Source organism: Cupressus sempervirens, chromosome 7 (genome assembly GCF_028749045.1).
Source record: "Cupressus sempervirens isolate cs-2001-9-10 chromosome 7, ASM2874904v1, whole genome shotgun sequence".
Taxonomy (NCBI): domain Eukaryota; kingdom Viridiplantae; phylum Streptophyta; class Pinopsida; order Cupressales; family Cupressaceae; genus Cupressus; species Cupressus sempervirens.
This window is the reverse complement of record NC_143124.1, coordinates 649125311-649152731: the sequence shown is the minus strand read 5'-3', so window position 1 is coordinate 649152731 and position 27421 is coordinate 649125311.

The window sequence follows — 27421 nt, the reverse complement described above, 5'->3', positions numbered from 1 at the left end:
TAATGTACCAAATTAGCATCATCATGACCTATAGAACATAAGGTAGTTGGACAAGCATGTCTTAAATAACATCACATGGAATCATCACATAGTCTAGAGGATCCAAATATCAATGTCTATAAAATTTCCTAAACAACAACACATGAGATCATCACGTCATCCAAATGAGAAAAATATCACTACCATCCAATAAAAAAATACAACATAAATGATTTACATTGGAATCTCACATAATTATCAATTCCTTGCCATTTTAGAATCCTTCCATCTAGTTCACATTCTTCTTGTCATACCCCCTTTTCAACTTAATTATTTATGATAATATTACTAAATCATCTCATTATTATCCTAAGATGGGGCATAACCCTAAATTTACTTAATTAAACTAATCAAAATTCATACTAGTTATGTCAACATTGATTTTTTAATCGTTCATAGCATCTAGTGTAGATGAGAAAAACTTCAACCAACATATCTAGCTCACCTATTTATTTTAGTTGAACTCTAGTTCAATTTCTATCACAATTAAATCATCTACTTTCTCAAACATATATGAAAGTAACCTGAGCTTACATTTGTTTTTAGTTATCATTCCCATACAGATAATCCATACTCACCATAGTATATCACTATAACATTTTACTGCATGTAACCTTACAAATTTTATGCACATTAGTTTATCTTAACATATAACATTATGTTATCGCATTATGGTGTTCTAATTCCTCAATGAAAATTCTCATGAAGCTATATGTAAGACTATTGCTACCAAAATTATCCTTTGGATTTGATCAACTATGGTTTTATTTAATGCATAAGAGGAAGGGTCTTATAAATAAGTACCATTGTCTTGTCCCAATTTCCCTATAGCACCTTGCTTGTATGTAATGCAATCTGAACTTATGCTAATAATTCCATCATGTGATCAACTATTGAGAAGTTGTTTTCATGGATGAGTTTCTTTGCATACGAAATATGTTAATGCAATGCATCCATGTTTGGAAGAATCATTCCTTGGATTTCTACAAGTGTGGCCCTGATCCTGGCTTCTTCCTTTAATAATTTCTTACAAGTTTGTCAGATACCTAATCTTTGAATAATGTACAAAACTATGGCTTGGGTCAACTGACAGCTGGTGTGCACTTTCCTTCATGTCTTCATCTATATTTGAAAATTTCTTCTTGATATCCTTGGTAGAGATAGATGTGTCACTTGACAATTAATGATACAACATTGTTAACAAGTGTTTCTCATGTACCAAGAATAGTTGCTAACTCTACTTGGTCTATTACAATTTTTTGTTCAACTTATTCTAACACTTTGTTTTCAAACTTCCTTTCCACTCTCTAAAGTAGCTTCTCATGTCCATTCAATTCTTCATTGAATTTATGGAAAATGTCTCCTAATTGATCCAAAATAGGTTGTGTGCCATCAACCTCAAGACAAATATGCCTCTTTATGTCTTTAAAGATTTGATTCTCTTTCTTCTTTTATTCTTTGAGATTTTTTTTCTTAGCTCTCTTCTTTAGTAATTCACCCATGGTGTTCATTTTATTAGGATTAAGAGTAGAGATATCCCAATTCAGAATAACTGTATCCTCATCCATATTAATTATTTTTGCTTCTTTGCCCTTTTCCTTTAGAATGGTGGAAACAATTTGTTTTGACTTTAGTTGTTGGTTGAGAATGGTTCTCAACTATCATTTTACTAGCTATAGATATACTTGGAATAGAAGTAAGTATGGATGATGATGGAGTAGCAAAAAAAGTTGAAATAGCACTAACAACATGAATACCTTGTTACTGCTCAATCAAGCTTGATGATGGAGGACCTTGCTGCTTAGAAAATGAAGTGATAAGCACTTCTATCATTGTTACAGTTAGTTGAATAGATTTGGAGCTTAGTTGGATGCTTGGTACAATAGTTGTAACCACAACCAACTTAGTAGAAGCTATCTTTGAGCCAGATTTCACTAAGGCTGTGCTTAGAGAGTGAGGAAATGAGGCCATGACTATTGCTACAATTTTCTCTGCATCAGTCTCCTCAATACCTTTTATCTTTGGATGATTTTCTCTAGTAGCTTCCTGTTCTTCCTCCTCATCATCTTTTTCATCAACATGTCCAATAAAGTCACTAGGTTGATGTAGTTTATAATTTTTTTTCCATGTAGTTGTTGCTACCTTTACTACATATTCAATTGTTAGTTTGTGGTGACTGATTAGGAAAGTACTGTACATACTTCATAAATTCTTTGGGGCTTAGGGCATCACCTCGAAAAATTTCTTTTGGGCCCTATTTTATTAGGATTTTGGGCTGACATGTAATTATTAATTATAACCCTAAAGTGGTAAAAATACTTGTATAAAAGGGCTTAGGGTTAGGGATTGTTTCATAGTTGTGATCTGAAAATTGGTTCTTGCAGTGGTATTAAGCTGTAAGGGATTACAGATTGTAATCAAGTTATAGTTACTAGACCATAATATCAAACTTTCTGTTTGGTGGGTCCATAGCCTAGGGATTGGGTGAACCATGTTAAATCTTAGTGTGTTATGTTCTTTTTTGTGCAATCTATTATTTTCTAATATTGGTTATATTTGCATACAATTGTTATTTCTGCCCGTGGTTTAATCCTAACAAGTAGTATCAGAGCGAGGTTTTTTTTTCAGTTATCCTCTGTAGGAAAGTCTCATGGTTAAGTGGGAGTCTCATAGTTGAGTGGGAGTGATGGTAGATGAGGGTAAGCTAAGGGTTGACAAGTTTAATGGGCAAAACTTCCAATTATGGAAGATGCAAATGGAAGACTATCTTTATCAGAAGGATTTATGTCAAATGATGAATGGGATATTTTGGATAGAAAGGCACTTAGAAGCATTCAATTATGTCTAGGACCATCGGTGGCATTTAATATTACAAAAGTGAAGACAACAAAAGAATTGATGTAAACCCTAATGGAATTATATGAAAAGTCCTCCACTTCAAACAAGGTATTTCTCATGAAGCATTTATTTAATATGAAAATGGTAGAAGGTGGATCTATTACAGATCATTTAAATGAGTTTAATACTATTACTAGTTAGTTATCTTCCGTAGGTATCGATTTTGATGAAGAAATTAGGGCTCTCTTGATTTTGTGTTCTTTGCCTAAAAGCTAGAATGGCTGCGAGTAATTCTTTTCTTGGATCTAGTACCCTAAAATATTATGATGTGATCGGTGTTGTTTTGAGTGAGGAAACTCGTAGGAAAACCTTAGATAGATCTACATCAGGAAGTGCTTTGACTATACAAAGCAGGGGCAAAATGACTAAGAGAGCAAGTAATTCTAGAAATTATGGAAAATCAAGAGGAAAGTCAAAGGGGAGGAGGTCTCAATCGAGAGGACCAAATGACTACTGGTGCTGTGGGAATCCAATGCACAAAAAGAAAGATTGTTGGAATTGAAAGAAAAATGAAGGAGATAAACTAGATGGAGACAAGGAGGAAAATGTGGTAAGTAACAAATTCAAAGAGGATGTTTTTCTTCTATCTTTAGAAAGTGTTGATGATTCATGGGTTTTAGATTCAGGTGCTTCATTTCATGCTACACCTCATAGAGGTTATTTCATTGATTATGTCCAAGGGGATTTTGGACTTGTTTATTTGGGGGATAATGAACCCTGTTAGATTGTTGGAAAGGGAAAAGTTAAGATTAAGTTGCAGAATGGGAATCATTGGCTACTACATGAGGTAAGACATGTTCCAAGGTTGAGTAGGAATTTAATTTCAGCAGGGCAACTTGGTGATGAGGGTTGTGTAGTTACTTTTAATCATAAAAATTGGAAGGTTTCAAAAGGTTCCCTTATAGTAGCAAAAGGTGTGAAAGTAGACACTGTACATCTTTGTATAGGTCATATTGTTCCTTCTACTTGTTGTGGTCTCACAACACATTCCCCATTCCTAGCTAGGAATGCCCCATTCCTAGTTAGGAATAGGGACCCCCTACTTTTTTCAAACTCCCGAACTCATAGTTTGAGAGTCGATAAAAGATGTTAGAGTCAAAAGGTTTAAAAAACACAAAAAATTAAAAAATTAGAAAAAATCCAAAAAAATAAAAAAATGAAAAAAGAATTTTTTTTTTGAAAAATTGAAAAACACAAAAAATCAAAAAAATTGGAATAATATAAAAATTATAATTATAAAAAAAAAAAATCATCACCCGCATCACGCAAGCACGCACAGGTGAGATGTGCACTGTGTAGCCCGCGCGGTGGGGGGGTTATAAAACCCCTTCCCCCAACTTAGTTCTTCATAATTTTTTTGCATTGTGAGTTGGGTTGCTCATCACACACAAGGAATGGGTCGTGTCATGGGCGCATTTCACATTCCACCACACTGCAGGCACATTTCACATTTCACTGCACTGCAGGCACATTTCACAATCTACTGCACCACGGGCAAATTTTAAATTCCTCACGCCATGGGCACATTACACATATGCCATGTCGTAGTTGCATTCTACATGGGCTGTGACACGCCTCTTGGCTGCGCCACGCGTGCACCTATTTTTAGTGCCCTTTGCAAGCCCTTCAAGTATGCCATGCACGCGCCTCTTGGTTATGCTGCATGTGCACCTATTTGCGGTGCCCTCTGCATGCCCTTCAAGCACGTTGCACACACACCCTTCAAATCCTGCCACATGCCATGTAAACCCCCACTGCACGATGCATTTTAGCACCACTCAATTTTGCTTTCCGTCATGCGCATACACTACCAAGTCGCGTCACGCGTAATTTTTTTGATTAGGAATTTAATAAACCAAAAATAATTTAAAATAAATAAATAATAATTTAAAAAAAAAGATAAGAAAAAAATATAAAAGATAGAAAAAATAAAAAATAAAAAATAAATAAAAATGGCCAAATTGGGCATTTCATTTTTATTTATTTAAAATTCAAAGCTTTTACATTTTATTTCTAAGTTTTATCATTGACCTGACAAGCATTTTTTCTTATGACGTGCAAGTGATCAAATAGCATCCACATCTAGAGTAGCACCCAAACCTGTCGTATTCAAGTTCCAAGGCATACCCTCAAAGTCAAGATTTCATGATGATTATGCATAAATTAAAGATACTAACCTAGGACACACTGATTTGGGAGAATTCCTAAGAATTTGCAATAAGCCCACTGAGAGATATGCACTAGTATCCTCGTTGATTTTTTTTGGGTTGGTAAATGCAGCTTCGCACCCCATATTAGTACAATCAACAAAATTAGTCATGGCCCTAACATAGCATTTTGTTCTTGAAGAAAGGGTTGTCAAGAGTGTCATTGGAGAGGTTGTGTTGGATTTATGACCTGAAAACATTGAGAGGGTCTTCCATCTTCCAAGAGTAGATCAATTCATTAGGCTCTCATATGAAACAACTGAGATGTGGTACAGGGAGTACCAACAAGATGCAATTGACATCATTCAATACGCTTACCTCATTGAGAAGCATCCTCGAGGAAGCATAAAGGCAACGTAGAGATGACTCAAGGATATATGAAGGAAGACATCAGTTATTCCATTATTCTTTTGAGCAGAGTTATAGGTTTACCTATAGCGGGCCACCTCAACACTTTCATGGTCAACTTCATTGAGACCATAGAATAGCAAAGATGCCACTAGACTAGGCCATCACACTGAGTGAAAACTTGTGTGAGCAATTGAGGATAGTGAAGGACAAGAAGAAGTTCTTCATGACTTCCTACATGGTGTACCTACTTGGAGTGAGGGCGATAAACTATCCCAATTTGTATAGGAGAGGGAATATGCAAGATCCTAATGCCTGACCATACATAGTCTACCCTCAGCTGGTGAAGAAGATCTCAACATAGAGCAAGGAGTACAAAATCATGAATGATGCGTTCATCTTTACGATCATCTGACTCATTGAGGGGGATTATGGAAAGACGTTATCATAGATTATAGTTCTTGGAGCCTACTTCATCTAGTTCAAAATGTTCACATATCTATGGGTAGCTAGTGCCTCCATAAATCTTAAGAAGCTCTTGAGATATCCAAGTGACAAACTGGTGCTATTGGAGGTTGCCTCACAAAGTCAGTCAGCCTATGAGAAGTTAAAGAGACAATGGAGACCTTGCTAGGCATGGCCATTGGTCATTGGAGCATATCAGGTGAAGAGGAAGTATGATATTCTATCCTTCAAGTGGGAGCGGGAGAGCTATCCCCTTGAAGAGTACAACTCTCCCCAACCCTATTTTGACAATGTTGGGAGAGTGGAGAGTCTGGCAGGAAAAGAATTTTACCATGAGGATGCTCTTGAAGATCACTGGATGAATGCAACAAATGACTATGATGTTCCCATAAGGGACTATTGTAGGGTGACTTTGTATCTAGTAGAGAAGGTGCTCTAGTTGAACATCCTAGAGGAGATAAGGATGTAGGATTCGAAGGAGTTACTAGACACCTTGTTCAACGCAGAAAAAATTGGTGAAAGACCCATTATGAACACTGAGGTTGACAACGAAGAGGTCAATGATATTAATCATTGGGTGAGGTATGTTATCAAAATGATGAAAGATTGGATCAAGAATCATTTTCCACTTGATCCAATTCCTGATACAATGATCTTTCATGCACATGCCTACCCAGAAAGAGGTAGAGGGAAGAAAGTAACAATTCCTCCCTTTGCAGCCTAGTCTCCAATTAGGCTTGAGACAATATACCGACTTGATCACCCAGTTGGATATTATCACCCTCCAGAAAGGAAGGGAAAGAACAAAAGAAAGAGGACCTTCCCTTAGAGGATTCAAGTAGAACAAGCTGTAGAACATGCACCTCCCCAACAAAAAGAATAGAGTGCACAAGGGTTTGATGATATTGGAGCTACTCAAGTCCAAGATGAACCTCAGTTTCCTCCCATTGTGTCTAGCCAACTAGAAGAGGGTGAGATTCCACAAGCTTCCACTCATCCTATGCAAGAAGAGCCAACTTCTTCTACCTCCAAGAAACAAAAGAAGATGATTAAGATCATGATGAAAAAGAGGTAGAGTATCAACAAAAGATTGGTACCTTCCCCATCTATTCTTGAAAGCATTCTAGAGGGAGACAAAGAGGAGAAGGAAGAAGAATCAGAAGAGGGAGAGGAACAAGTGCACCTATAGGGAAGAACTCGGCTAGTAAGAGCCATAGAGTTGCAAAGGAGAAATAGTACCATAGGTACCTTGCCATCCACCTAAGCAGAACCCTTAGAATTCTCTTCTTCGAAAGATGAAGTATAGTAGTGGGTAGATGAGCAAAGTGAAGAGGGCGATGATGTTTTCTCAATGTCAAGTTTTTATTTCATTCCTGTAGGTATAGAGTTGATTGAGGATAAGATCAGGGACACCTCTACTGGTGAACCTCAATAGGAAGATTGGTGGACACAAATGCCACCAGATACATAGGGTCTTGATCTTACTCCCCCATCTCCACCACAAATTATGGTGGTAGATAGTGTCTCAGTGACTCCTCCACCTCCAAGTTTAGAGAAGGAATAGGTTCAGAAGGAGCCATCATTAGAGGAGGGACTAGAACAAATGGCGACTCATGAAGTGTCAAAGGAGGGAAAAATGGTGGAATATTCTCAACCACCTTCCCAAGACACTAATGTGAAAGCTACAGGATCTATGGAGACTAAGGCTACAAAAAGGGAGCCCTCACAATAGGAGACAACTCTAAGTAGGAGCAATAAAGGGAAGGAAGTTGTAGAAGATACCCCTTCATCATCGAGAGCTAGGTCCTTAATAGGACGCATCCTTAGATGGATCTGAAAGGAAATAATGAGGAGTACTAAGCCTCAATTTTGTGCTTTAGATGAAGACATTTGTGACATTGTAGAGATTTTGAATAAACCTGAGTCTCCATCACACGAGGAAATGCCATTGGCATTTATCACCAGTACATGGAGTCAATAATTGTTTGTAGAAGTGGCTCTCCCTCCTAAAGGCACATATGCAAAAAGCCCTAGCCTCAAGGATTATGAATTAAAGGATGTTATGTTTGGAAGGCCTACATGGGATTCAACCTAATTAATGATGACCATGGTAGTCAAAGAGGTCCTCAAGCACATGGAGCAAGAAGAGGTCGAACTCCAAATGCTTCAAAGGTAGGTCAAGATCCTAAAAGGATATCTAGCCGAAGTAGTTGGTTCTCTTGATCCTAAGAACCTTGAGCAGACTTTAAATGCTATTCTTAAAGAAGGGGGAGTGGTGCACATTGATCCATTTTTGAAAGCCTATCAATAGTGGTGGGAAAGTTTTGAGGAGAAAGGTATCTTGATCATCACAGGGAATTTGAAGTTACTGCATGTTACATAGGAGAATGTGAATAAGATCATAGCAATTTTGAAGTAGGACTTTAGTATTATGTATGAAGTATGGGCTTGGATTAAGGACTTGCAAACTCTACAAGCCATAAAGGAAAAAAGGTATCACATTTTGATCAATGTATATATGGGAGAAGAGCTAGATATGATCAATGACTGTATAGAAAAGATAGTGGATAGTAATAAAGTAATGGAATTATTACATGAGGAGATTCATCTGCTCAAGGACCAAGCCCAAGAGAGAATTTTGGAAGCAGAGAAGCTCTATAGTGATGCATGCTTGGATATTTTTGAGGATGAAGAATGAGAGAAGCTATTGCTGGTTGAGGTAGTAGTAGATAATTTTAAGTAGACTTTGGAGGAGGCATCTAGTGATAAAGATATCTGGAAATCCTTCAAGACTGAAGAAGCATTGTTAGAATTGGATACCAAACTTGGGGATTTTGTTTACACTCGAATTGAGGTAGAAAATTACAAACAAAAGTTTAGAGATAAATACAAGACTTTTGATTTACTAGATGTGGCAAAATTATTGAGATGATAGAGAAATTCAAGGGAAAACATCCAAACATAGCTTTGGGATGAAGAAGAACAAAACCTAGATGCTAGGATTTCAATTTTGATACTGGGTAAAATTTTGAGATTTTGACCCTGTCAAGGTCCGTAGCTCCGTAGCTTTGCAGGTGTGCAGGTCCATAGATACACAGCTCTGCAATTTAGAGGTGCACTGACAGTTAATTTATTGTTCCAAAAATAATGTTTTCCATGCATTAGAATTTTTTTTTGATGATAGTTTAACTTTGACACACAACTAGTGAAGGATCAACTTCTATTTTTGGCACTTCCAGATACTTCCACTTTGACTCAGAGCTTTCTCATGCTTTCTCTCTCATAATTTCTTTTTTTTAAACATGTAAAAGGCTCATGCATCCAATTAATGAATAAAATATGGATGGAGTCCTACTAAGCACTAGTTAGATTGTTAGATTATATATATATTTAGTTTGTGTTATTATTTAAAAGCATTTTATTGCATGAAGATATCTCTCACTCTTAACACAAATTGAGGAGACAAATTCTTATAAATACCCCATTGAAATATGTAACAAAGGCCACTGTTATTATGCAATACATTTATGCTTATAGTGCTCTCATTTGGAGTGTAGTATTTTTTCCAGAATGTGTCATTGTTTTGTGAATTTTGTTCATGAAATTGTGATTGAGCCAAAAGTTTATTGCATTGTTTCTAGTTGTGCAATCTATTAATTTTGGTGTTTGCTATAGATTTATGAATTTTGTTGACATAACAAGCTTGAGGAGAGATCACAAATTGTGCCTGCATAATTCTTTATCTCATATGAGTGCACTTTTTGTGGCCTTGTGATTTGATGAAAAGTGAAACATCATTCAGTTATTGAAATTTTCCATCGACGATTGCATCAGTGGATTCTAGGAAGCACTGCTCCTATCTTCATTGGTTACCTATCAATTTATTTGAAAGCTTAACTTGTAGCGTGTTGTTTTTTGTAGCTTATGTCTGTTAGGTTTTCAATTTCATGTTATTTACTTTTAGTTCTGTTATTTTCTTTGCTAACCCCTTGTTAGAATAGGAAATCATTTTAGTTGTATTGTTAGATTGCATTCATTAAAAAATAGAAAAATAGAAAAATATAGCTCTTTTGTGTGTTGTTTTGAGACAATGAATAGATATTACTTCATCCAAGATCAAATAGAATCAGAAAAGGCCTCCTCATGAATAATCACATTTATCTTCAACTGAGTAGATTTTGGCATATCACAAGACAAATACAGAACCTTGGAGTTGATCCCAAAAGATTAGCTTTTCAAGAGAGAAATTGTGCAAAGGATTCCTACCATTGGCCTTGTGCATAATGACCACCCAACAATAATTTAATTGTTTTAGAGAAAAATGAGTGTTCAAGAACAGTTGCTTCCATTGAGCAGGGAGAACAAATAGCTTATGTAAAATTTGATACAACATTGTGGCACAAAAGACTTGGGCACATGAGTGAGAAAGGTATGAAAGTACTTCATTCAAAGAAAGTTTTACCCAATCTGAAATATGTTAATATGGATTCTGCAAAAGTTGTGTGTATGGAAAACAAAAGAGAGTGAGTTTTGTGAAGACTAGGAAGGAAAAAAAAAGGAGAAATTAGAGCTTGTACATATAGATGTATGGGGACTAGCTCAGGTATCTTACCTTGGTGGCTCTCATTATTATGTTACATTCATTGATGACTCAACTAGAAAAGTATGTGTTTATTTGCTTAGATAGAAATCTGATGTATTTCAAACTTTTAAGAAATGGAAATGCTTGGTTGAAAATAAGATTGGTAAGAAATTAAAATATCTCTGATCTAATAATGGTGGTGAGTATTGCATTCATGACTTTGAAGATTATTGCTCCACCAATGGTATTCATAGATAGAAAACTATTCCAAGGACTCCACAAGAAAATGGAGTGGTTGAACGCATGAACATGACTATAATGGAGCACACAAGGAGCATGAGGTTACATGTTGGGTTGCCCTTACACATGTGGGTGGAGGTTGTCAATACTACTGTACATTTGATTAATAGAGGTCCCTCTACTCCTTTGAGTTGTGGTATTCTAGATGAAGCATAGACTAGTAAGAAGGTGAGTTATTCTTTTCTCAAAACCTTTGGTTGTGAAGCATTTGCTCACATAGATTTTGAAAACAAAACCAAGCTAGAAGCTAAGTCAAATAAATGTGTATTTGTTGAATATGGCATTAATGAATTTGGTTATAGGCTTTGGGATTTTAAAAATCATAAAATTGTAAGAAGTAGGGATGTCATATTCAATGAGAAAGTGTTGTACAAAGATCTATTGCAGCAACATGAGAAGAAAGAAGATGATTATGTAGTGTTGGATGATACTCCAAAAGCTAATGGTCCAACCATTCCTCATGATGTACAACAACCACAACAAAAAATACCACACACACCAGTGAATTTTAGATTGTCAACAAGGAAAATTAGACCTCTAGAAAGATTCTCTCCCTCTTTTTTTTCAATTTTACTTACTAAGCACTAGTGAACCTAAATGTTATGATGAAGCTGTATAGGTGGATACTATGATTTAGTGGGATTTTGCAATGAAAGATGAAATAGACTCTTTTCTAAAGAATAAGACATTGGGATTTATGCTAGTTGCCTATAGGTAAAAGGGCTTTATGGAATAAGTGGGTTTATAGGTTAAAAGAAGAGGATGGAGGTAAGAAATTTTTTTAAGCTAGGTTAGTTGTAAAAGGATTTGCACAAAAAAGGGTATTGATTTTGATGAGATATTTTCTCCTGTTGTTAAAATGACTTCTATCCATATTATATTAAGTATTGTGGCTATTGAAGATTTGCATTTAGAGAAAATTGATGTTAAAACAACCTTCCTTCATGGTAATTTGGATGAAGAGATATATATTGCTTAGCCATAGGGATTTGAGGTCAAATGTAAGGAGATCTTAGTGTGCAAATTGAAGAAAAGTTTATATGGCTTGAAGCATGCACCTGGGAAATGGTATCTAAAATTTGATAGTTTTATGCATCAACATGAATATCATAGGTTTCATTCAGATCATTATGTTTATTTTGAGAGGTTGGATGATGACAAATACATTATTTTATGTTTATATGTTGATGATATGCTTGTAGCTGGGTCTAACATGGATCATATTAAGGGGCTAAAATGCCAATTAGCACATGTATTTTCTATGAAGGATTTGGGAGCAGAAAAATAAATCCTTCGTATGAATATTTGCAAAGATAGGAAGAACAAAACATTGACTCTATCTTAGGCTGATTATGTGGAGAAGGTGTTGCAACATTTCTCTATGGAGATTGCTAAAGCTGTTAGCACACCTTTACCTGGTCATTTGAAGTTGACTAAGGAAATGTGTTCCAAGACACAAGAAGAGGAGGATAAGATGTCCAAGGTACCCTATGCTTCAGCTCTAGGAAGCTTGACGTTTGCTATGGTATGTACCAGGCTAGACATTGCACATGCAGTGGGAGTTGTTAGCAGGTATATGAGTCATCCAAGAATTGAGCATTGGAATGCAGTCAAGTGGATTCTCAGATATTTGAGAGGAACATCCAATAAGTGTTTACACTTTGGGGGCTCTAATACTAATTTATAGGGCTATGCTGACTCATATTTGGTAGGGGATATTGATACCAAATAGAGTACTACAGGTTATGTCTTTACTATTGGTGGGGCAGCCATGAGCTAGGTTTCTAGGTTACAGAAGATTAATGCTCTATCCACTATAGAGGAAGAGTATGTTGCTGCTAAAGAGGCAACCGAGGAGATGATATGGCTTTAGTTCTTCTTAGAAGAATTGGGACACCCTTAGAAGGATAATTACTTGTTTACAGATAGTCAGAGTGCCATTCATCTTGCTAAGAATTCAGCTCTGCATTCAAAGACCAAATACATATAGTTGCAGTACCATTTCATTTGGTCAATTTTGGAGGATAGACAATTAAAGCTAGATAAGATGCATATAGTTGAAAATCTAGTAGATATATTGACCAAGGTAGTAATAAGGGAGAAGCTAAACTCCTCTTCAGCTTTGGTTGGTCTTCTAGACTGAACATGAATAAAAGAACAATAGGGTCTAGGGTGGTTTGATCCAGTGGGAGTGTCATGGAGTAGTGACGTAGCTACTTGATCAGTCTCTAAGTGGGAGATTGTTGTTTAGTGTGGAGCCTGATCAGTCCCCAAGTGGGAGATTATTAGTTCATGGTGACTGATCAAGAAAGTACTGTACATACTTCATAAATTCTTTGGGGCTTGGGGCATCACCTTGAAAATATTTTTTTTGGGCTCTATTTTATCAAGATTTTGGGCCGACATGTAATTCTTAATTATAACCCTAATGTGGTAAAAATACTTGTATAGAAGAGCTTAGGGTTAGGGATTGTTTCATAGTTGTGATGCAAAAATTGGTTCTTGTGGCAATATTGAGCTATAAGGGATTACAAATCGTAATTAGGTTATAATTATTGGATCATAATAATATTGGACCTGCTATTTGGTGGATGTAGCCTAGGGATTCGGTGAACCACGTTAAATCTTGGTGTCTTGTGTTCTTTTCTATGTAATCTATTATTTTATGATATTGGTTATATTTGCATGTAATTGTTATTTCTATCTATGGTTTAATCCTAACATCAATGTCTTTTGTCAATATCATACATGTGTTCATTTTGAGAGTGAACTTCTTCTCATTTTACTTCAAGGATTCTTTGACTTCCTTCTTACTGAGATTAGGCATGAGTTATATCAACATCTCCTCATATATTACCTTGACTTCCTTCTTACTAAGATTAGGTATGAGTTGTATCAATTTCTACTCAAAGATGTCCTTTAATATCTTCTTTACATGCTTCTATCTAGGCTTAATTGCTTGCATAAGCTCATTATGAATTTGTGGTGTAAGCTCATCAGGTGAGTAATTCCATTTGCCTAGATTTTTCATAACAATATCTTCAATCTACCTTTTCTCATCCACATTCCTTGTCTCATATTTGAAAAATTTGAATTTTTCCACATTAGCTCCTTCTTCCATTTTCTTTAGTTTTTCCTGAAGTATAGGTGGATATCTCTTGCAGATTATCTACTCAGGTTCATCTTCACCTAACTTAAATTTCTTCCTTGACTTGGGTGCCCTTCTAGTCAACATAATAAGGGATGATTTGGTTGGTCTAGTTATGATAACATTTCCTTTCTTCCTTAGAGGCTCTTCTTCCTTAAATTTTTCCTCTTCTTCTTCTTCTTTATCTTCTGCATCATCTTCTTCAATATTATCACCTTTTCCCTCAGTAAGCATTAGAGGAGAACCTACTTGCTTAGTGCCTTTCAGTAGCTTTTCTACTCTTTTTCTTCCTTTATTGACTGCTTGAGGTAACTTAATCTCAAGCTCTATTCTTGCCTTAGCTTCATCATAGGTCCCAAAGTATGTAGCTTTGTGATCCATAGGCTCATTCAACATAGCCTCTATGACATCCTTGGTGTCATCAATGTTAAACTCATACTCTAGAGGCTTAATCCATGCCACTCTTGGTCTGAATGCTTGAATGTATACTTTGTCATAGTCCACCATGAAACAAATATCATCCTTGTAATCTTCTATAAGCTTCTTAGGAATCTTAAATCTATTATCCATCTTCTATTTATATGTTTCAAAGTAGTTATCAATGATACTTTCAAAATTTTCACCCATCTCTGTTATATACTCATTAATTTGATACAAAATAGGAACATCTTTCCTCAATAATACTATACCTTTGGAAGGGAAGAGTTTTTGAACAAAGAAAAATAAACATATTAAAAGGGATCCAACCTTACATGTATTATTCTTTGATCCTATGATGCTCTCCATAGTCTTGTTGAATTGGTTCAATAGTGACTTGAGAAGGTCGAAGGATAGGTTATTCTTCACAAATTTGTATATGAGATCAAAAACTTCACATGATATGTTGTTTAATATACTTGAATTATAAATCTTATCTACAATGATATGAATGTTGGACTTCAATTCCATGCTAGTTACACTTCTAATCTTCATTCCTCTTCCATCCCACTCAACAAGAGTTCATTTTTCTAGTTCAACCTAACCTAAGGTTTTGGTTGTCTTTCCATTATTAAGCATTGGGAGCTTAATGATTCTATGAATCATTTTCTTTGCTACTTGAATAGGTTGCTCTAACTATAACTATCCATTATGTACATAGCTTAGAATATATCTCATCCATTTGACCTAGAAGTCTCTTTCTATATGAGAGATATGCATCAAGCCCTTGGTTTCCAAATGCTCATGTTCGGGTTTTAGTGCATCATCCACACATTATTCACTAAATGCTTTATTCATTTCTAGGGTTTTGAATTCTTGGATTGAGTAGTGATAAAAAGAATGGATGTCATGCATGATTAATACCTTGGGTAGAATTTGAGATTGTACACTAGTAGGATCGAGCATTTCTGTAATTGTTAGACTCAATTTGAAGTCCGGTGCCTTGCAGTTGACTCCTTGAACCAAAATTTTAGACCCTTTCTTGTTTTTGCTACTGGAAGATGCCATTGCTTGGTAGGGTTTCTGAAAACTTCAAAAAATTTCAACAAAAAATTTCTTAGGGGCTTTGAATTTTCTCTTCTTAACTAGCTCTGAAAATTTGTAGTGATGGAATTCCTTCGATTTCTCTCATTTAATGAATTTCCATCTTTTAATCACCATTAATGCTTCATACTTGCTCAGTGATAGGTTGTCCTCCACTTGGTTTAGTCTTTAATTCTAGAAAGACATCTACAACTCGATAGAGTCACCATTACTCAGTAGGAACTACCAACTTGAGTCTATAACAATATGTAACCCAACCTTGCTCGGTAAGGTCTTGCGACCTAAATTTTCTTGGTAAGATCTCCTACATTTCCTTATGCTTGATGATCCCTATGCATCTTGAATGATGATTGGATCATTTTGCTTGCTGGCTAGAACTGGTGTTAGATTTATTCTTTTGAATTACAACTCCAATGATCTCCATAGGAAACTAAGTTTAAGTGTTTGGACCAGCCAACTTATTGACTTGGGTATCTTTCACTTCATGATCTTGGTTTGCATTCTCTAGAGATTTTGGTACCCATTGCTACCTCATTTGTTTTCTAATATTTTAAGCTTTATCTTTCTTTTCATCTTCAATTTTACCTATGTTCATATAGTTCTTAGCAAGATGTCCAAGTTGTATACAAATAAAACATCTTTTTGTAGTGTCTCTTTTCCTCATATGATGTTTCACATAATTTTCTCAAATGTGCCCAAACTCACCATAAGAGTGACATCTGCACCATGTATTTTAATCTCATCCAAATATTGCTTTCACAATTTTTTCTACTACGTTTCATTGCTTGGTTTTGCATTCTGAAGATTTGTGTCCTTGTTTCTTGCAATTGTGACATTTACCTTAAAACTTAGGTTTCTCTTTGAATTTAGTTTCTCTATGACCATGCTTATTGTAACTATAACAATTTCCATTGGATTTTTATTTTCTATTACTCTAACATTTGTTTGATGTATGACCTATTTTTTTGTTTAAAGAATAATTTTGACAGCTGAGTGTCAAATACACTTAACCATTTTTTACTATACATGCCGAGCAAAGAGTAGGAGCCGAGTCATAGTCATGTGCCAAGCAATCCAATTTTATCAAGTGCTAAGTGATATCAAGTGCTGAGTGATATCAAGTGCTGAGTGATATTAGGTGTTGAGTGATATAGTTTTGTTTAGGTACCGAACTATCCAGGAAACAGCATGTGCCGAGCATCAGTAATGCTTCATGAGCCGAGTAACTCAGAATATTAGCATAAGAGTTTGTAATTGCACAAACTATGATGTAAACCATTTTTGTAGATGACACAAGGTAAATCTCGAAAGATCTAGAGATAAGAATGAATCTTTCACATTTCTTATGCAATCTGCATGCAACCAATTGGAAAATTGGAAAGGCATGCAACCAATCAGTAAAAGGAAAGTATTATGCAGGAAATTGAGATTCAATGTGGATCATAGATCCATACCAAACCCTAAGTCTTCAAAGTCTTTTTAAGGAAGACAAAAGTCTCACTGTAAAGAGGATGAATGAGAGAAGGAGAACAATGTTAAGGAGAAAATATAGTGGAATTTAGTGAAAGGAGATATAAAAGGTAAGAGCAGGAATTTGATATTTAGTTGATTAGAACAAAGCAAATGAGATGAATAGAAATTAGATCTCAAAGGATCAAAATTAGAGAAAGAGCTAGAACAAGTGCCTGCATTCAGCAATCAAGGATTGAAAACTATCAGGTTTATAATACCTAATACTTTCTTACCATTGTATTAGAAAGGAAACGCTATGTAGATAGGTTGGCTTAACAACTATTTGTAGATCCTTATCAAAAGGTGATTAAATCCTTTAATAGGGTGACACTTCATGTAAAGTGTTTATAAATCCTTTAACTAGGTCACTATTGACACAGTGTAAAGCCTTTAACAGGGAAGGCCTTTAACATGGCAGACCATCAGAAGTGGTTGAACAATATTGCTACAGTAATTTTGTGGGTATCATGCCCACCCCAATTTTACCTTCTTATTTTTGGAGGGTTTCTGGGTTACCAAATTTTAGTGTTATGTGTTGTTGAAGCATGTATTAGTTTCATGTTTATTTGATGTGTTTACATGCATGCAATTTATTTTTAGTTAAAAGTTTTATTGGTTAAAGTGTGATACTTCTGATTCACCCCCCCCCCCCCCCCCCCTCTCATAAGTATTCTTTCCATATTTGAATATTCCAAAAATTGGTATCAGAGCAAAAGGTTCTCACAAGAAGAAGTCTAACAACTTGAAGAAAAAGATCTAAAGATGGAAGTCTTCAAACTTGGGAAGATTATTGACACTCACGTGATTGAGTTGCAATTGGTTCTACACAAAGTAGAAGAAGCAAGGGAGGAACTAAGAAAATCCTTGAAAAAAAGAAAGAATTTAGCCATAGCTGAAAATGAGATAAACTACAAGGAGATTGATACCACAAATATATTTGCCAATGGAGACACTAAAGAATTTGATGCAGCAACAACAGAACTGATGGAGAAAAACAAAGATCAAGCAAATGAGATAAGATCTCTCAAGATGGAACATGAATCACAGGCCATAATGTTATGTGAAATCATTGAACAAAAGAAAAGAGCAGTTGAAGACAAAGTCATGATGGAAGATGACAAAAGAAATCTTGCAAATAGACTAGAAGAAAAGAGTACTGAATTAACAAGGATCTCAAACATGCAGATGGATACACTTGCCCAAATGGTGAACCTTCATCATGAACTCAATGTGAAAGACATTGAGATCTCTCCACTGAAGATGCAGAATGAACAATTGTAGAATGACTTGAGAAGAGAAAAGGAAATTTCAGAGAGCTTCAACAAACCCAATGAAGCCATCAAGTATTTTGAGCAATTGCTGAAATCCCCAAGATCAACCCATGATACACCAGGACTTGGATACAACAACACTAAAGTTGGAGAATCATCAAAGAGTGCTGAAAAAAGAAGCGACAAAGGTAAGGATTAAAAACCCACTTGTCATTACTGTAATAAGAAGGGGCATACTACTAATGTTTGCAAGAGTAGGAGAATCAATCAGCCAAACACACATAAAAGCAAGAGTTATTGTCACAAGTGCAAAATGCAAGGACATATGACACAAGATTGCAGATCCAATGTCACAAGGACACAAAGATTTGATGGACATTGTCATAATTGCAAGAAGTATGGACATAGGGAATTTGAATGCAGATCAAAGCCTATGTGGACATCAAATCAGCCAACAAAAACAAAAGGAAATGAAAGTCATTATCATTGGGATTACAACACCAAGTACAGTTGTCACTATTATCAAGAATATGGACATATACCCCAGAATTGCATAAGAAAACATTTCAGGGGGAACTATAAAAGATGGTTGAGTCAAACCACATGTTTTAATTGCTTGAAAATTGGTCATATCAGTAGGAATTGCCCAACAAGGTCAAAGGCACCAAGTTTTGAGTTTAATAATGGAAAGGAAAAGATAGATGTTGAACACATCAGGAGTGAGATGAATAAGACATGGAAGAAGAAAGATGAGTGTAGCACATCAAGTGCAGAGATCACTTCACCTAATGGGTCAAGTGATCACACTTCATCTAATTAAGCAAAAATGGGTGTGTGGGACTGATATACTAAGTTATATCATACATCAGTCCCAAGACATAGAAGAACCGTAAAGAAGAAATCAGCATAAGCAAAGATGCTAAGTCAAAATTGAGAGTCTTGCAAAATTTGTCAAAGTCTTTAGGTGCCGAGTTGCTAATAGCGATCGAGTTGATAAGTTGATGCCGAGCTGTGAAATATCAATGGGAGCCGAGCAAAGTGAAACAAAATGGGTGCTGAGTCATGTTGAAATCCTTTAGGTGCTGAGTAGATATTTTTCAACACACTAAGCATTAATTTCTCTATTTTGAAGGGTACATAGGTCAAATTTTGATCATTTCTCACCATTCAAACGCGAAGCAAAGATGAAAAGAGCGCAGAAGATCAAGGGCAGCTTAAAAGCCATTTGCAAGGATTTCCATAGTGATCCAACATGAGTTTCATTGATTTGAGGTATTTTACTTGTGTGCCAAGCTACACAGTGTTTATAAACTTGTTTAAACTATAAACCCTAGTTTGGAAAACAATGGCATCTGGGTTTAGGACCACTAAGGGCAAAGAGAGTCATGAAATACAGTTAGTTAGCAATGAAGTCAAGCAACCAGAGTTCAAGCCCATTCCAAAAGTTGCATACAAGAATGATCCCGCAGGTACATTATCCATTATTTTTGACAAAGTTGTCATGGTCCAAGATGTTCGTAGATGTTACAACTGCAAAATTGGAGCCATAGGAGATCTAGAAATTTATAATGCATATGACAAGCTATGTGAGAACAAAATAATGAAAGATGAGTTCTCAATAATTGAGAGAAAGGGATTGACCAAAACCCTAAAGTTTCCAATTGTTTTCAAAGCTGAATGGTTACACATAGTTTTGAGTAGAATACATGATGGAGCCTTTTGGTTAGAAACAGGGCCAGTGAAATTTACCAAGAAAATTGTTCATAGGGTTACTGGTATTCCAACCCTAGACCGGCCAAAGACCCTACGTAGTGACAAAAAGGAAGTAATAGACAGAAACACGAGTGCTAAATAGAACAATAGGGGAATGGCTATTGATACAATCACAAAACCCCTACTAGATTTTGCTGTGAGAATCATTTCACATAAATTCTATCAGTCAAGCATGTTAAACAATGTGCCTTGTATAGCAGTTGATATTGCATACAAATTGGTTAAAAAGGATCATACCTATGATCTAGTAGAGCTCATGTTTCAACAGATTAATGAGAATCTAGGAGCTATAAGGAAGAGCAAGGGAGCTCGCTGCAAATTTGGATCAGTTTTGGTGTGCATGTTTTTCTATATAATGAAAGAATTCCCTTCTATGGGTAAGGTGAAATGGAATCCAGATAAAACAATTGTTGAACAGATCAATGGATATATTGAATAGATGGGTGATAATTTTGATGCCCAAATGACTAGCTACTTTGAGGACTTCAAACAGTCCATGAAACAAAGAATGAGAATTCCAGTCTCATTGACTGAGAAATATGAAAAAGACATTTGTTTTCTTGTAGATATTGATTATACTTATATACAGGCAGTCATACCTAGAGTGAGATGGCTTAAGCCACTAGGTTATGAACTTGATATTGATCAAGCCTTTGCAACAATAATAGCTCTCCTTGCAGAGGAAGTTGACAAGAATGCAAAAGCCTTTGGAACTTATGATGTTGTAAAATCAAGGGTGGTAATAGATTTGAAAACTGCCTCATCAGTAAAGAAGAAAGAAAAATTGGTAAGGAAAATCAAGAGAAAATTTGGTGTTGAAGGACAAGGAACATCAGAAGAGGAAGAAGAAGACATTGAAGATGAGGGAGATGAACCTCAAGGTCTAACTCAAGGGTTAGGAGAAGATAAAGAGGAAAGTGCTGAGGAAGAAGAAGCTAAGGAAGCACAAGTCAGAACCATGGTCACAAAAAGAAAGGCCACAACTCCTCTTACTCCTCAACCTAAGGCAAAGAAAGTAGTTGCTCCTGCACCAAAGAGACCTACTACAAGGGCTGCAACACAAAAAGCCCAAGAGGAGGAAAAAGAGAAGAAGAAAGCTTCAAAGAAGAATATTGCCGAGCCAAAGAAGAAAAGAAAATTTGTTTTCCAACCTCAAACAGATGAAGAGAAGACTGAGTCAGAGGACAATAGCCAATTTCAAGTGGTAAGTCACAAACCTCAGACTGCCATTGATAAATTATGCTCAAAGATTAAGAATGATGATTTGAAATGTTTAAAGAACCTAAATTTTTCTAAACTCACCAAGAAGGAACAAACTAAATTAGAGGAATCAGTGTATGCTATGATGGCTAATTACAAGCACACACCTCTAGAGTTAGATGAATCAATGCCTAAGGAATTGTACAAAATTGTAGAGGATAAATGGCATTTTTGTTTGCAAATGGAAAAGGAGATAAGGGAATCAACATTAGCTAGATTGTTACCTGATTTGACTAAGGATCAAATAAAAAATGTAGTTAATCGGCATAACAATAGATTCACTCCCAAACATAGAGCTTTTAGCATTTTGCAGAACAAAATTGAGGATGTAGTTACAAAGTCCACAAGATTGTGGAAGATAGTTTACAAGAAAATAGAAAATGTCTACAATGAAGAATACAAGGCAGAGGCAAGTGCTAGGAAAAAGAAGAAGGTTGAAGAAGAAAAAGAAAAGGAACAAGTGGAGAAGAAGGTTGAAGAAGAAAAAGAAAAGGAACAAGTGGAGAAGAAGATTGAAGAACAAAAGGAAGATGAAGAGGCACATACATAGGAGAAAGAGGAAGAGAAAGATACAACTGAGCAACAAGATCAAAGTGTGCAAGACACACAGCTAACACCTCCTAGTCCTCCTCATGCCATCATCACACCTGCAGAGATTGTCAAAATCAAGGATGTTACAGACACTTCTAGTCCAAACATCAATCCATTAACTGCAGAGGATTTAGCAAAAATCCTTGACCAATCAACACTAATAGAAAAATTATGTTCAAGTCCTATATTGGTCAGTGTTGATGAATTGGAGAATCCAGTAGCTAAAACAAAGGCAGTCAAGGTGAAAACACAAGAACCACCTTTGACCATACAATCTACTAGTATTCTATTCCTTCCTCCACCACCTCAACCAAGTGTAGTCATTGATACACTTCAAATGCCGAGTACAACAGCATGGGAAGTCAAAGAAACATCTGAATAGCCAGTAAGTTCAACCCCACCTATTGATCACCAAAAGGATAAACAAGCTAAAGAAAAAGATGAGACAAGTAAGAAGGAGGAGTCTGCAATACAAACATTGGTTGCATTACCCAAATATGGTACTCCAACACAGACTCTTCAACAGCTGAGCACTGATAGGTTACCATTACAAATCAGGACACCAGGCTTGAGCTCATCAAGGGCAGTTAGGAAACTTCACTATGGAGTTCCTGAGCTTGATGTAGAAATAAAGATTCCACATTATGAATCCAACACTCTAACTAAAGAGGAGATCAACAAAATTCAGAGTGCATTGGATAGAAGAAGGAGACAAGAAGCACTAAGAAGAGAACACAAGCAAAAGCATACCTTGAATGAAATCAAAGACATATTCATAGGAGCTTTCAGCTTAAAGTCTCTAGATGAGTCAAGGAGAATCATAAAACAACTATCTGATATAGTTGACTACGTGACTAGTGAAGACCAGGATACAGGAACCAAATTACTGGAATGGTCAGAGAGAAAGTTCGAAGGCAAGGTAAATAAGAAAATATCCAATGATATAACACTATCACAAGTGGAGCTGGCTAAGAAAATTGAAACAGTCAAAACTGTATTTGGAAACATATTTTCCCTATACAACAAGTTGTGTGATTTTTCCACATTCACACAAGACACTAGCTAGAAAATACTGAGCTTGGAGAGAAATTTGAAGATTTCTAGCATGCAACTCTCCACAAATCCAGCTCAGAGTGAGAAGCATTTTTCCCAATCGCTTCACACACAAAGAGAGTTAGCTATCTTAACAATAGAGGAGGCAACCACCAAAGCCAAATTGATGCAAATTCAGTCCTCAATCACTCCTCATTTGGAAGTACTTCATAAGGAGTAGATGTATGCAGAGACAGTCCTCAAGAAAGACCCCAATCTTTCTACATTTGATGGACTTGTACACCTAGCAATAGAGATTTCCATCTAGTATAAGTCGTTAGATATTGCACTAGCAAATTGGGATGCAGCTCTGAAGGTACTCCTTGAAGTAAATAGTACATTTTTGGCCAAGTATGGCATTTCCCTATCAAACTCTTGACATAAGTGTCAAAAAGGGGGAGATTAAGTATGGGGGAGTTAAGTAAAGATTAAGTATGAAGGAGATACAAAATGAGGTAGGAGACATAGAATGAAATGATAAGTATGATGAAAGGGGGAGAATTTTGAAATTTTTTGATATAACATATTGGTTAGAATGTAGAAACAGGATAGAAGTCACTGAGTGTACAAAGCATAATCAACTCATAGGGAGTCATAAGGTATATTGTTATTTGTTCTTAAAATTTTTAAGCAAATAAGAGGATGCATGAAATAATGTCAAGATCACAGGATCTTAGTTAAGTGTTTTTTCCACTCATGTCAAAGGGGGAGATTGTTGGTTTAAAGAATAATTTTGATAGCTGAGTGTCAAATACACTTAACCATTTTTCACTATACATGTCAAGCAAAGAGTAGGAGCCGAGTCACAGTAATGTGCCGAGCAATCTAGTTTTATCAAGTGCCGAGTAATATCAGGTGCCGAGTGATATAATTTTGTTTAGGTGTCGAGCTATCTAGGAAATGACATGTGCTGAGCATCAGTAATGCTTCGTGAGCCAAGTAACTCAGAATATTTGCATAAGAGTTTGTAATTGCACAAACTATGATGTAAACCATTTTTGTAGCTGACATAAGGTGAATCTTGAAAGATCTAGAGATAAGAATGAATCTTTCACATTTCCTATGCAATCTGCATGTAGCCAATTGGAAAATTGGAAAGGCATGCAACCAATCAGCAAAAGGCAAGTATTATGTAGGAAATTGAGATTCAATATGGATCGTAGATCCATACCAAACCCTAAGTCTTCGAAGTCTTTTTAAGGAAGACAAAAGTCTCACTATAAAGAGGATGAATGAGAGAAGGAGAACAATGTTAAGGGGAAAAAATAGTGAAATTTAGTGAAAGGAGACATAAAAGGTAAGAGTAGGAATTTGATATTCAGTTGATCAAAACAAAGAAAAGGAGATGAAAAAAAATTAGATCTCTGAGGATCGAAATCAGAGAAAGAGCTAGAACAAGTGCCTACATTCAGCAATCAAGGATTGAAAACTATCAAATTTATAATACCTAATACTTTCTTACCATTGTATTAGAAAGGAAACCCTATGTAGATAGGTTGGCTTAACAACTATTTGTAGATCCTTATCAAAAGGTGATTAAATCTTTTAACAGGGTGAAACTTCATGTAAAGTGTTTGTAAATCCTTTAACCAGGTCACTATTGACACAGTGTAAAGCCTTTAATAGGGCAGACCATCAGAAGTGGTTGAACAGTATTGTTGCAGTAATTTTGTGGGTATCATCCTCACCCCAGTTTTACCTTCTTATTTTTGGAGGGTTTCTAGGTTACCAAATTCCAATGTTATGTGTTGTTGAAACATGTATTAGTTTTATGTTTATTTGATGTGTTTACATGCATGCAATTTACTTTCAGTTAAAAGTTTTATTGGTTAAAGTGTGATACTTCTGATTCACCCCCCCCTCTCATAAGTATTCTTTCCATATTTGAATATTCCAACACTATTTTACCACAATGATTGCAAGTAGGTCTTCGATTCTTTTGAGCTCCTTGCTGAAATGATTCACCTTCTTTTGTATATCCTATTCTAGCTTTTCCTTTGTGTCTATACTAACTTTGTTTATTCTATTGATTCATGCTTTCCTGAGATTTCACTATTCTTTCATAGGTTTTATTTTCAGTGTTGATATCATTCTGTAGTCTTTCATGCTTTGATCTTAGATTCACAAGTTCTTCATTTGTATTGGTGAATTGATCAATGAAGTCTTCTTATTGAATGGATAGTTGCTAGATTTCATTGTTCTTTTCTTCTATCTCTTCTTTGGTTTTGGCTTCTTCTTCAATGAATTCCCATAATCTAATTAATTGAATTTCTTGTTCTCTTTTCAGCTTTTTGATTTCTTCTTGAAGATTGGAATTCTTTTCAAATAGATCTTTGATTGCTTCATCAACTTCATCTGAATTTCTTTTAGGATACATATCTTCAATTCTTTCTTCAGTGTAGAGTTTGTCATTCATTTGAACTACAAGATATTTCCTTCTTTTCAATGACTAAGATAGTTTCTCCTTTTCTTTCTTCAGTTACCCAATGAATAATTCAAGATCCAACTTTTCATTGTCAATAGCCTTATCTAGCATGTATACCTCCATTTCCTTTGATATTTTCTCAAGCTATTAAAATTTTGATGTGAGAACCTGAAAAAATTTGATAGCAATTATTGGAAATATAGGGTAGGCAAGGTTACTAAGAGGGGAGGGGTGAATTAGGAACCAATGAAACTTTATCTAACTTCACCAATTAGTCCTTCATATAATATTTTGTCAACACTAGATCCACACTTGGTCAACACTAGATCCACTTCCTTAACCTTAAGAGCTTGGTAGATACTATTCAACTTGGTTAACATACTAGAGCTTGGTTAACACTAAAATCTTCTTCACTTCCAATGACTATCTTGGTATCCTTTTCTATTCTTGGTAAATGTCTAAAGCTTAGTAAATGTTGTGTAGCTTGGTAGACATTTCAAACTAAATGATAAGCTCAATAGCAAATATAGATCTCGATAGCAATGCAACTAGTTGACTAAGTGTTGAGTCATTGATAGAAAAATTGATCTTTATGTCAACAACCTTAACCAAAAGTAAGAATTATTGGAGGAATTTTTGACACTAGTCAAGCTTTGAAACCTACATCAAAAATATTGGAGTGATGATACTCTTACGATGATTAGAGACAAGATAAGAAAATTCACTAAAGAAAATGAAGTAATTGAGAATATATGCTAGGTTTTTTAACTATCAACATTATCTTTCTTTGACACATGTTATTGAGATATGGTTGAGTGTTGTGTTTTGGTGGTACAAGATTGAGATGGAATATATTTAGAGAAGTGTAAATAATATAGTATGTGGGGACACTCCTAAGAGGAATGTTTAAGTGACAAGAAGGGGAAAGTCTTGGAATAGAATATTTGAAGAAGTGGATATTGTATCTCTTGGCTAAGTAGAGAGAAAACCCAATGTTAGAAATGAAGAACCACAAAAAGGAAAATGGGGAGTGTTTGGATGGTATCATTGAGGGAGGAGGTGCTAGTCTCCACAATAAATTAGGATAGCCCAACATTAGGAGCAGATGATGTGCATTAGACTCATAGTGTAGATAGGCTAGAAGAGAATGGTGAGAGGCCATCAAGGTCTACAACAGAAAGAGTGGGAGAAGTCCTACCTATTCCAATGGATTTGAAAGGAGGAAAAAGGTAGATGAGGAGGAAATTGTAATTACGGATTCACTAAAGGAGACCAGCAAAAATAGAATGGAGGAGAATAAAGACTTAAGCATAGGGTTTGAAGTGACTATTTTTAGCTCACAAGAGGTGAAATTTATGGTGGAGGAAAGATATTAGGAAATGTAAAACAAGGTCATGATGGTAGGGAATGGGTGTCAGTTAGAGTCAGAAAAAGGATCTAGTGTACTTTTTTATTATTAAGGATATCTTAACTATCATTAAGGCAAAGAAGAGAGAGGGGAGAAGGTAGGCAAGAGATGTTTGAAAAATTCCCTCTAAAAATGAGGAGGATATTCTTGGCCTAAATGAGCAAGCTAGGATTTTAGGGAAGTTAGAGATTTTGGGGAGAGTTGGAAGTATGAAGGACTAGTCTAAACTTAGATTTAGAAGGGACTTGTTCTCTCCTAGAAAACAACAAATTTCCTTATGTGGAATATCAGGGGATACAATTTTCCTAAAGAAAAACCTAATTGAGAGATGCATTGGTCAAGAAAGATTAGAGATAATTATTTACAAGAAACCAAATTAAAAAAAGAGGATAGTATGAACCTTTTATGTAGGGTTAAGTCATGAAATGGATTATTTGTGGATGTAGTAGGAGCTTCTAGTGGATTGAGAATTTTATGAAAAGATTTGATAGTGGAAATTTTTTTTGTTCTCAAATGGTTTGTATTTACAACTAGTAAGGGCCTTAATTTTCCACTTTAAACAATTCTTTTCTTTATAAATA